This window comes from Pteropus medius, unplaced genomic scaffold (assembly GCF_902729225.1).
Source record: "Pteropus medius unplaced genomic scaffold, Ma_sr-lr_union100, whole genome shotgun sequence".
NCBI lineage: Eukaryota > Metazoa > Chordata > Mammalia > Chiroptera > Pteropodidae > Pteropus > Pteropus medius.
The window spans coordinates 12,732,179-12,745,473 of record NW_024354503.1 but is presented as its reverse complement, the minus strand read 5'-3'; the positions used below and the strand labels follow the sequence as shown (position 1 = coordinate 12,745,473).

The 13,295-nt window shown below is 39.6% G+C and overlaps 1 protein-coding gene and 1 pseudogene across 3 annotated transcripts in view; both read right to left on the bottom strand.

Annotated features, from left to right (window-relative positions):
- The window catches only part of RCAN2 (regulator of calcineurin 2), a 233,160-nt gene that overhangs the window by 114,250 nt on the left and 105,615 nt on the right, over nucleotides 1-13,295 (bottom strand). The gene's annotated exons all lie outside the window — the stretch shown is intronic.
- On the bottom strand, nucleotides 1,586-1,704 carry LOC120596504 (uncharacterized; annotated as a pseudogene).

Here is a 13,295-nt window from a genome sequence, read left to right as displayed (position 1 = left end):
TGAAGGCACAATAATAAGCTAACCACCCCCTTTCTGTTCATAGGAAATGCTTGAACTAATAAACATCCCAAATCCTTTTGGCTTAATCCAGTTGATCTACAATAATCAATATGTTCCAATGACTTTACCAGGGGTACTATAAGTTACAGCTTTAAGTCAAAAATGATAGATCAATTGATGGAATAAAGAGGAGGAAATGATTATTTGTACGAAAATCTCTGAGAATGGCCCTTTCCCTTTCTCCCATCATAACTTCCTTCTCCCCCCAGGACTGATTTCAGAGGCATAGGCCCAGAGCAGTAGAGTTACATAGTCTGGGTCCAAAGACTCCATCTGCCTCTCCCCTTGACTGGCATATTTAGGGCTCCATCACAGTCTGTCAAGGGTCTTCAGCAGACCTCTTTGAGCTCCAATAAATGCTATTTTAAACCTGAACCTCTCCCTAAAACATTAGGTGGAAAAAATAGTCTCAAAACTCTGACTCGAACATTAGCTGTGCTCTATAACTTCATGGAACTCATCCAAGTAAAATTCCCCTAGGGAGATCCAGGCTCTAGGCCAGGAACAGGAAGTTGTCAGGGTAACATGGGGACACGTTGTACCTTGGAGGGATCAGGGAAAAAGAGGGGCTCTGTGACTGAAAAGGAAGAAGACACATAGAAAGTTAGGGAGGCCTTCGAAGACAAGAGGCATCCATACTACATGTGAAACCTATGGCCATAATCTGCTTCTTGGAGGAGGCAATCTGAAAGACCTGCAGAGACCAGTATGTACAGACGGTGCAGTTGGAGGTGAGGCCAGGTGGAATCTGATGAGTCCTGCATGGATAACCCTTAGTAATTAAGTTTCAGACATGGTGGCAAGGTTCTCCATCATCTTGATGAAAGTTTCATCCCAAATAAGGAGATATCTCCTTTTTGTAGAAGGTGAAGGCAAGTTTTGTACTCTGATCCATGTTCAGCTTAGGGCTTGTTATGGTTATAAGTGTCCCTATTTAATCTCACAGTTAATACCTGAGAGTGGACACTAGGATGAGATGTGAGGTTTATTCATTACTCTTACTGCTTAACTAATATCCATTTCAACTCTTTTTATAGAGAAAAAGTATGGAAGCTTGCCCAGGACAGTGTTTAATTTCCTATGCAGCAGAGAGGAAACACTGATTTACAAAGAATGACAATGGTTTACACACATTTGAAGCATGATCAATGAAAATTTTATATACATAATTACGCACACAAGATGTTTTTTACCATGTTACCAGACTTTAAAACTGAAATTGTGTCTATAAATGACATTTTCAAAACCCATAGAATTTTCTTCTCATTTTTCATCTGGACTTTAATTCCGGGAGTCATAAACCCTAGTTTACTTTCTCAGGTATCAAAGACATCTTTTGTTTGATATAGGATCCAAACCAGGAAATATTTATACAATTGTGAAGTGCAGCTTTCCAACAGTTAAGTTTGCTTCTAAATGTTAGTCACTTTATTTATTTTATTTTTTTTAGGCGAGGCAACCCTCAGTTGACCTCACAGATTGCAAGGACCTTGTCAACTTACAATCCTTTATTTTTTGTTTTTTATGCCTACAGCACCTGAACTTCTTAGGTGGTCTCCCATCCAAGTACTAACCAGGCCTGACCCTGCTTACCTTCTGAGATCAGACGGGATCGGGCTTGTTCAGGGTGGCATGGCCATAGACTAAATGTTAGTCACTTTTATCTGCAATCTGTTACTAAAAGTTTTAAGTGTTTAGGATGTATATGTATGAGTGGTCTACATTTGCACGCATGTGTATATGTACATTGTGTGTGTGTGTATAGAATAAGTCTTATGGTTGATAGGGACATTAAATGGCACTCAGAGCAGAGCTTTTCAACCTTAGCTATTTGGTAGAATTACATGGGGACTTTTTAAAAATCCTGATCCTCCAACTGATGAAATCTAAGTAGGTCTGTGGTCTTCTAATTAACGTTATGATTCCAATGTCAATTTCTTGACTTTGATGTTGAACTATAGTTATGTGAGATGTTACCACTGGGGAAAATGGGTAGAGAGTACAAGGGACCTCTCTTACAACTTCCTGTGAGTCTATAATTATTTTAAAATAAAAAGATTAAAAACGCTGGTGCATAGGCCATTTACTGGACCAATTAAACCAGAAGCTCTGGAGTGGGACCCTGGAATCAGTCTCTTTTAAAGATTCTCAGGTGACTGCAAAGTGATTTTGTCTAACTATATTCCTGATATTTAAATGTTTTACAATCTCCTCACACATTGCTTACTATTTTAATAGTAATAAAGCACATTTCAATTACAGAACAAAATATTTATTATGAGCTTTCTAACATTCTAGGAAACCTGCAGTAATTTCTCAGAGGAAAGATTGTTATCTGTTGCAGGCAGAATGTTAACTGTAAATAATTCCTAGATTGTATTTGAATAGAGATAAGCTAACCTTTGTGGGAAATGCAGGAATGCAACATGTTATTATGGTATAAAAATATAAACACTTTTCCACAATTAAAGCTGATCATAATTAAAAGAACGTTCTATTTGTTGTTTAATAGATATGCTTAAACTTCAAAATTTTTTCAGTGCACAACTGGAGTTTGTCTCCACAAACACTCATAATAAAAGTGAAGGACTCTACTTAGATATCAGCCTGAAATAAAAATGAATTCGCAAACAAATTATTTCTCTATCTAAAATTTCATAGTTCTGATCTTGAAAGCTATGTATTAGACCTATGTGCTGTTAGTTATTAAATACTTTCAGAAAATCCCTTCCATATATCCATATGTATGCAGACTGAGAAAAAATATTGTAATAAAAATGGAAAATCGTATAATTAAGGAAGTTCATCATTTGGTCATTGCTTCCTTTATTGACAAAATAGGGCACATTTCAAATATTGAAACGAGTCTTTAGAATGAGCGTTACATCTGTCAGGAAACCAATAGAGGTTTCTTAAGAGACTAAATTGGTCACATAACTCCCACTCACCGCTGGCTAAAAACATCTGTCCAGGAAGGCTCTGCATAAGCAATGAACCAGTCCTCCACGTGAGAATGTACAACAATATAGGAAGTAAGACTGCTCTGGAGTAATAAAGTGAAAATTGAAAAAGAAAGAAATTCTTTTTCACAATAATAACTGCTACCTGTATGTCCATGAACAGGATCGAAAGGTAAGCGATGCAAAAGAAACACAGCTTGGTATCTAACAATTTATGCTTTATCTTAACCTAAGTCTACACTGACATCAGTCACCACACAAGCCGAAGGTCAGTAACCATTCATAAGACCACCACAGAAGTAGGCCTACTATTTTTTTAAGGGCAGATGATATTTTTTATTACAAGCTCCTAGGGAGGCAAATTTAGGACAAACAAAAGTAGATATGGTAACCAATTCAAAGAAGTACTAAATGGAATGATTTCACCTATATTCATGCTGTCTGAGCCCAATTTTAGATCTGATTTCTTCTAGTTACCATAGGTAGTTAAACCTAGGGCAGCCAAATCCTCTAGGATAAACTCAACCTCTGCGGATACCAAACACAAAGTAAAATAGGTTGAAATGCATAAAAAACACCCAAGTTACAGGGTCTGTAGTGAACAGGTAAAGTAGGGAGTACATACTTGAGGGGTTTTTTTTGTTTGTTCATTTATTTTTAAATATTTTATTGAGATATAATTGACATATATTAGTTTCCGGGGTAAAACATAATGACTCAATATCTGTATACATTGTGAAATGATGACCATAATAAGTCTAGTAACATTATCACACAGTGATGAGAACTTTTGTGATGAGAACTTTTAAGATCTATTCTCTTAGCATTTTTCAAATATACAATACAGTATTGTTAACTACAGTCACCACAGGCCTGCTATTTTTAACTCAGGTCCTCAATCATATACGGCCATGCTTCTCAGATTTTATTGCACTCATATTTGCCCGAAGATCTTGTAAAAATGCAGATTCTGGTTCAGGGCTGACATTCTACATTTTTAACAAACTCCCAAGGGCTGCTGCTGCTGCTCCAGGGCCACGCTTGGAGGAACCAGCCCCACTCCGGGCAGCCGGCCGGCTAAGTGGTCCCTCGGCACTACCTGAGTGGCCAGGGGAAGGCTGCAGCTGTCCCTGAAATATCTCATTACGGCCGCCCGTACAGAGCATGTCTTTGTCACAGCGGCATCGATAGAGTTATATCATAAGAATTAGGCAACATGGCAGAAGAGAAAATGATAAAGCCAGCCCCAGGTTCTTTTCATAACTTAAATATGTTTTGTTTCCTTATTACCAAATTAAGAATTATATCTTTTTTAAAAAGTATAGAGGCAGAAATCTGAAATTATGGATTATTCAAAATCTTCTCGAAGCTTGCTGTAAATTCTGTGCTTTGGTTTCTTATGAATTTTAGTGCTTCAGGAAGAGATATCCTACTCTTGGCCAAAAACAAAAATGATGTTTTATGACTTGTAGAATTGTAGTAATGCAATTATTACATCTTTAATATGTCACAGAAATGTCTACTAATTGTTGTGAATGAAACTTGCCAAAGGTCAAACACTGAGTAAATGGGAGAATGAGTAAAAGGGTAACAATGAGTAAGTGGGAGAAGAGGATTCTGAGGGTCTCGCTTTTCACATACTAGCACGCTGCCTCTCTGCAATGAACACTTACAGACGACCACAGATGTCACTTCCCCCTGCATTGTCCAGACCAGTCTTTTCAACTGTCCTGCGAGATAAACATTAAATTATACCCATTTTACCAAATAAGAAACTGAAGCTCAGAGGGGTTAAGGGACCTATCCAACAGCTAGATAATTAAGTAGAACATTCCATTCTTCCCAATATTTACTTTCTGAGGCCAGTCTTCATTTATTCAATTCCCCTTGTAATTCCGTTGTGATGTACTTGTCCCTCTCCTGCTATACAGGTTGGTGATTGCCAGGGACTTGGGTATCTCAGTATTAACAAGTGGAGCAGGCTGCCACGTCATGCTGCCACTGCCAAGACATGAGGGCCCAGCTGGCCACGGGCTGAAGACTAGAGTGAAAAACTCATCCCTGTGTGCTTAGGACAGTCTCATTATAAACACTGAAAGTCCCACATTCTGGAAACCCTCTCCTTAGTTAAAGAATTAGTTAGTCACATTTAGTTAATGATTTTAAATATAAGATGGTAACGAAACATAAAACATTCATATTTTGCTTATTGCATGCCAGGTACTGAGTGTTTTCAAATCCACATTAACCAGTGAATCCTCTCAGGAGCCCTATGATGAGGGCACTTGTGTTCTCCTTGTTTCAGAGATATGGGAGCAGAAGCCCAGAGACGCTGACATGTTCAAGGTCACACAGCTAGTAGGTGTTGAGATTGGAATGGTTTTAATTGTCGTAAGGACTTCTTAACTAGGGCACGAAACCCCTGGCAGGTGTTAGCAACAGGAATTGCAAATTGCTTGGGAAATGCAGAGGACATAAAGAAGCCAAGACAAGGAAATATGCTTCACCTTGTCCAGGGCAGGAAGGCTCAGGCAATGTCTCAGTCTCTCCCAGCTCCCAGCCAAGATATTACATTTCTCTCACCAGAGGGCGCAGAGGCTTAATGTGAACTGGAAAAATCTATCCAGTCATTTCAGAACTAATTTTTGTATAAAATCTTTAGTTTATTTTTACAACATGCAAATCAGAGGTATAGATGGAAAATTCAATAACGTTATAATCCTGGCAATGCCTTAGGTCTAGGATGACATTTATCCAGGCAAATGCACTTTTGTGGTCCTAGGAATGATGGTTGTGGCATTTTAAAGCTGCATTAGGCCCTGCTGCAGAAATCCTTTACTTTTGTAAATCCTATGGGGTAGACAGAATTTATCAAGCCAATGAAAAATATGCTTCAGTAATAATCATACTGTGTGTTTGGGGAGTCCTGCCTGCTGACTGCTGTGAGCACACTTCAAAAGGGCTTTGCTGGGCAGCTTGTTTAGGGCAATAGTGAGGGCACTGTAGGGGAGGTACTCCCACCTCTGTGAGGGAAGGCTCCTGGCCCCGAGGCATCTTCAATGGCCAGTCAAAGGGTCTAGGATTCTTCCACTCCAGACCTTCTTCTCCAGCCTTAACTGAGATGTTAAGTTAAAATTTTAGTGCCCAGCATAGTGGGGACATTAGCGAACACTGATGCCTAAACATGGACTTTGGGGAGGAGTTTTTCACATTTCCTCATCTAAAAAGTGAGGCATTAAACCTGATGAGGGATTTCCCCTGTATATCAGGGAAGAGGCCATTTTACAACCTGCAGATGCCCAGGCCCCATGAGATTTGGTTTCAATTGGCCTGGGTTAGGGCCCAGGGATTCTTTGAGACCCGCAGTGATTTGACTATGCTGCCAGTGGTGGTCTTGATGGGAACCCCTAGCCTAGACCATACATTAAAACCACCTGGGAAATTAGAAAAAAATCCCAATGCCCCAGCTACACTCCAGGCCAATTAAATCAGAATCTTCAGGGAAGACCCAAATAAGCAGTACCATTGAAAGCTGCCAGGTGATTCTAATCTTATGCAGCCAAGTTGGAGAATCACTCAGCTAGATGGCTAGGGGACTATTCCAGTGGGAAAATCCTGCTGTATTTAGAGTCCTGCCATCCCTTCCACATTTAGCATTCTGCAGCTCCCTCTAATGCAGTTCGTTCCCAAATACAAGGCCCTCAGAATCGTAGGTGGCTTGTAAAAACGCAGACTTCTGGTCCCCACCCTCAGAAGTTCTGATTCATTAGTTCTAGGGTGGGACACAAGAATTTGCATTTCTCACAAGTTCTCAAGTGATGCTACTGCTGGTGCAGAGATCACACTTAGGAAACCATTTCTCCAAGGCATAAAGGGCACTAGACTTCAACATCAGATAGAACAGAACCCAGAACAAGTAATTTTTGTTGGACAAAGATAATCAGATGAGGAAAAATAATTACACAGGGCTGCCAGCGCCAGCACCACAGATAGCTTCTGGACAGTTACTGTGTGATACAGAGATACTAACTGGATGCTAAAACGCAAAGAAGATGATGGTCTGAGAAATGAGAAGATAGCAAATCTTCCTCTCTGTCAACATTTGGCCTATAGCCTAGAGCTATTTGTCAGTCCAATCACAGGAAGGTAGAAATGTTGAAGCATGTGCCGATTTCATCAATAATTTTATTCCATTAACACTCTCTAGTGTATTTGCTTACAATCTTTCAACTATTCATATTTTATGAATTGGGTTATTTATGATATTTGTTTTCTGGATGCATGTATTTAGATATATTCAAACCATGTCTGAACACATAAAAAGTGCATAATTATTGCTCTCAATGGTTTGGGATTCTCAAAAGACAGAACTTTCAGGAATGGGGAAAAGGACTGTGAAAGGGGATGGACAAGGAGACTAACATCAACTCTGGGAGAGTATGACCTATTTGTATGAATATATCTTGTTTCGTTCTCACACACACACACAAAATAGTTTGATAACAGAAGTTACAATGCACAGATGCTAGAGCCAAGACTCAGAAAACACAAATCATTTGTCTAAATTCTCAGAGCTCCAGGAAAAAGAGCCAAGATGTGCACCTGGGTGTGTCTGACTCGAGGCCCAGGCACTGTCCCTTATGCCAACATATCCTATTCCATTATTTCTTCTACTCAGAGGCTCTGCTAACCTTCCTAATCTAGTGCTTCTCAAACTTTAATGTGATAAGAACCCTAATTGTTAAAAATGCGCATTCTAGGGTAAGGCCTATGATTCTGCATTTTCTTTTTCTCCCCTTGCGCCCTCTTTAATCCCCGCCCACTTCTACTGACCAATGGATGTTGCCGTTTCCCCTTAAGAGCTGGATCTCTGAAGGCGGGGCGTCTTTTCCCACAGGCTAGCGGCGCTCACCCGGGGCCTGGCGCACCCTGGGCCTGGCACTGATTCTGCATTTTCAAACGAGCTTCCAGATGTCACAGATGCTGCTGGTCCAGGAACCACACTTTTTATATCAAGGTCTTAGGAGATGTGAGTTTCAAGAAAGCTTTATGTGAATGAGGGGAGACAATAAAATTCCCAAAGAACTATTTTGTATAAAACATTGTAAGTCTATAAAAACTGGAGGATAAAAGCGCACAGAGGCCGGACTTAAAAGATACAAAACAACTTTGCGCTTTTAAACAGCCAATCACCATCTGCTTGGTACCAAACGACAAATGAACCGTAATCAGTATTGCTCAATCTAATGAATTTTCACTTTGCTACAGTGATGAAGGGTCTGTAAAAGTGGCTTACTCGTTGATAATAGAGAGAGAAATGCACTCTTATACATGGTTCTAACGTATGTTTTAAAATGGTCATTTAATTTGTGCAATGGTGGCTGGAGAGTAATGCTGTAATAACAGGCCTCTCTATCCCAAGGTATGTGTAAAACTGGACTTGGATTTTCAGAGAAATGATTCAACTGTAAATTTCCTCCTTCTGCCCCATTTTGCAATTCTCTGAACAGAGACTGTCCGATTCATGAAATGTTAAATAAAGTCTGTTTGTAACACCCAAATTGTCTTCTTTCATCATTTTTAACACATGCAAAGTTAAATGGAACATGCAAAGGGACCTCTGTTCATAACACATGGGAGTCTCGTAGAGAGAAGCCACCATCTCAACATGTAAATTATTATTGGTACGGCTTAAGAAATGCTATAAGAAATGGAAAAGTCTCAGTTGAATGTACCATCAGGAGTGCATTTTATTTGATTATTTTTCTTCACAAGTCATTGATAATTCTAGGCTTATTAAATCACACTATCAGGTAGAATTATTATTTTTTTATCTTTTTAAAGAAGGTTCCGAAGAACACCTCTTCTTGCCAATAAGTATCCTAGATATCTCGTGATAGCCTGAAGGTTACATGAGGTGCTGACCTATTTAGAAAGCTCTTGAAGCCCCAGTATTAAAATTACGCCACTGCGGAACTTCAAGGGCTTGGTGAGTTAAGATGAATTTAAAATATCAGTTCAAGATCAAGTTAAATCATTTAATTATTCTGATCCATTGTTTTCAGACAAGATAGAGAGTCATTCTTTCATTTCTTTTTCATACTGTTGAATCTCTTATCAACAGTAACAGTTGATCTACTCTATACATCATCTTTTAAACTAATAAATCTTCTTGATTTATTTTTTCTTGCTCTTGAAATACTTATAATCTCAGATTATAAGATCGCCAAAATAAACTACATGCAGGCTGATATTTCTTTCTTCTATTTTCTGTGTACATTGTAATTTCCAATTTTTTTGACATAGCTGGCAATTAATTCTAGCATTTTGAAATGCATGTGTGAGGCAAATGATAATTAACAACCAATGTATCTTGGCTTAACATTCTCCTAAATTCATCTTCAAGTTCCATTGGCTCCAACAAACTTCTCTACTCTCTGCTCTAAATTGCACATAGTGTCCAGATATGCAATTTAAGAGCTGTTTATCTTTCAGTCTAGAGCAGCACGGACAAATTTTTTTTCTGTAAAAGGCTTCTTGAGGCTTCATTATTCCATGCTCAGATCACCTTTCTTCTGGACTTGACCTTGGCACGTATCTCTAGTCTATACCCAGTGACTAACACCCTGCTAGTGCCTCCTCAGCACCCATGTGCTCCACTCACACTCCTGACCTTGCCTGTTTCTTTAGTTTTGCCTGCTCCTCTGTCCTCGTTATTCTGTTTGCCTTCTATAGTAATCCCCTACTCTTCTCTGCCCTGCCATGGGCCCCAGGAAGCTGCCCCATGGAATGCATCACCCCATTTCCCTTATCTGGCTTCTGGTTGAGGTCAGCCAATGGGAGGCTCCAGCGGGAGATCGGTAGGCAGGGAATAAAAGAATTGGGGTATGTTTGTGTTCTTGTGTGACGCAGCTCCCTTTTGGCAGACTATCCCAGCTCCTGCTATGCCTCATGGTGCTATTGCTCCTCCGTGTTTCTTAGCCCCAAGGCTGGTAGCACCTCTCACCTTTGCTAGCCTTTGAATGCCTCAGTACCCTGGTTAGTTATTATAGTGCTGCCTTCACTTCAGTGAGAAGTCTCTTCAGTAAGTCTCTGTTTAAATCTTCTGAGTGATTCCATTTCCTGCTAGAATCTTAATTGATAGATGTGCTGAATCTTCACCTGTGTGCAGTACCCCCAGAACTCAATCAGTCCCCAGGTCCAATTCATAGTTAACTTTCCATATTGGACGTGCTTTGCCAGGGCACCTTCAGCATCACACAGGCTTCCTTCTTCTTCAATTTACACTCACTGCCCAATGAGCTACCTTTTCGTGATTTAACTGAGGGGTCTTAACCTGAGATAAGTGGATCCAGAAGGGTTACATAGGTAGATTTGGAGGGGGATACATGTATACTCTGACATTGTATAAAAACTGAGTATTTGTGCAATTTTCTGGAGAGAAAGTCTGTATCTTCCTTCAGATGCTCAAAGGACTATGACCCAAATGGCTATAAATTATTTTTAACTAAAGATGGAAAGTTCTGCAAATTGGAAACAACTTTACCATTTCAATTAGTGATGCCTGATTCTTACAGTGTTTTACTATAGCCTAAGCAGTGATTTCTGACAATTCTCTATTTATACAGAGAATCAACTCTGTTGGGTGTCCAAAATATAACCTTGGTTCTAAATAATTTGGAGAACAAAATAAGCAAGTATAGATGGTGGCCAAATTGTAACTCTTATTAATCACAAAGACTAGCTAGCTTAGTGTGAGCTAACTATCTTAGTAAGAGAAAAATGGGTCTGGCCAGACTAACTTCTCCAATCACAGGCAAAGCTGGGCTAGGGCAGACTTTTCTACAATGAGTTTGTCCAGGTAAGACTTACTGAGGACAGAAGAGAATTCCTGCTTCTTTCAGGCAGGATAAATAAATAATAAGCTAAGCTAAGCACTTCCAATCCCCCCAAATTTACCAATTAGATATGTGACTCTACTGCCTCAGAGGTGAGTGAATAAAAAGGTGTAGAGGGGCAGTAGAACGCCCTACCAGCAAACTATGTTGGTTTTCCTATTCTGTGTCCTAAATTATACAAGATTTATTTATATTAATACCTACCATGTGACACCTCAGAAGTATAAGCATGAGTCTGCTGCTCATGCCTGTGACTGTGTATTATGCTTTCATCATTTTATTTCATGGTATTGCCAGGCCAGTTCTACTCAACAGCCGTTCGCCACCCAATATTAAGGCAATTTATGAGAGGAATAAAAATGCTAAGTTGAAAAATCAGTACCACTTATAAATAGAATTTATTCCTGCTAAGTGGGAGTATCAGAACACTTTTGACTCAAATAACAGAAAATCCAACTCAAATTGGTTTAAATATCATGTAGATTATTTAGTTTGCATAGCTTGGAGCCTGGGTGCCCATTAGTAAGCTGACCACCAACAAACAGGATAGGATAACTCTTAGACTAGTCATGCTATGGTGGAGACCAAGATGGGGTCAGTTTCCCCTGAAGCACATGAACTGAATGTGAGAACAGTGAGTATACCCCCCAAAAAATGGGGGTCCCTAGGAAGAAAAGGAAAGTGAATGGCAGAAAACCAACAAGTCCAAAACAGTTGTCGCATTCAAAGTTGTTCTTTTTATGGCATGTTTCTGTATAAATAACATTTTGGCCATCACTGAGATCTAGTTTCAATCAGTTGAATTTCATAAACAAAGAATAGAGCACAGATTTTCAATAAAAATGTGTTGAATAGAGACCAAATGTACTAAACCATCATATGCATGGCCTGGAACTGGGGTTGGACTAGATAAGCACAGAGACCTATTCCCACTCTACTTCAAAATTAACTTATAGAAATTCTATGTACTATAATCAAAGGAAGAATTCTCTCCCAGGCAGCATGCCCAAGGATGTTTCTTATTACCCAGTCAACTGGGACTGGAGACACAAAACAGATGGGGCAGAATAAAATGGTCATGACCACAACAGCAGTAGATATCATTTGTTGAGCACCTCCTCTGTACAAGGCTCTGTGCTAGACATTCAAAAACATTTTGTCATTTAATTTAAACACTGCAACAATTTTATGAGCTGGGGATTATCTCACTAATTTACAGACCAGGAAATGGAAGCTTGGTGGTAAAGCACGTTGCCCAAGATTACCTCTGAATCCAAGCATGCCGTTCTGCAGCCCTCAGACTAAGAGCTGTGCACATAAAACAAGACCACTTCAGAGACTCTACTTGTTACAAAAGAACAGCTCCTCAAAAACCATGCCAACTACTAGCTGTCAAGTAGCTACTTGTAGGTCCTGGCTAATGTCCTGCTGGATCCTTTAACTATCAGAAGTGTAGGTTGCTCTATTTGTAAAGTAAGGAAAATAACGTCTGACCCAAGGATAGTGTGTTTTCTGAGCTTATAGGAAGATAAAAATGAAATGGTATTTCAGACATGTAAGAGACAGTAGAGATCCTGAGGTCAAAGGAAAATGAGTCCCAGAGAAAAAGAGTCCCTTGTCCCCTGTCATATTCCTAGCGAACAAAGGAGCTGGGATCAGCATCCAGATCTCACATTGTTGAACCAGTGCTCACTCTGTACATCATTAATTACAAACACACCCTAGCAGTGAGCTACAGTGAGGCCATTGGACAATTTAGCATTATTTCATGAAGATCATTTTCTTTGAGTTCCTCATAAATTACTGTTAATTTTTGTTGTTCAACAGGCAGTTTGGTTGTTGACAGATAAACTAAAGTAAAGCTACAGGGTTAAGAAACATAAAACCTGAGACTCTTCTGCTGTATTAGGTTGGTATTTTGTTTTTCACACAGTAAGAATTAACTAGTCATTAAGCAAAGGAAAACATACCGGTACATTTGCCCCCACGTTTTCCCTTATCTTTAAATAATTAATCAAAGAAGTCAGTGGTATGGTACTTTACATATCTAGTAAAACACAAACAAATAAGACAGGGACACCTAAGAAAAGTAGCAAACATAACACAGTCTTAAAGTAAAACTTATTGACTGAGATGTATGTATGTATAAGGAGACAGATGATGAGTCAGACTCTGTCTCTGTTCCTCCCCGCACCCAACCCCACCTCAAAACTCTACCCTCAACTCCCCTCTCTCCCTCCCCTTAGAACCAACCCCAGACCCGTCGAATACTTCAAGCAAGATCTGTCCCCTGATGTTCCAGCCAACAGATGCTGTCACAGCAACATCCCTAAAACTCTACTGCTGCCATGTCAACCCAGCACATCGATGCTGCCTG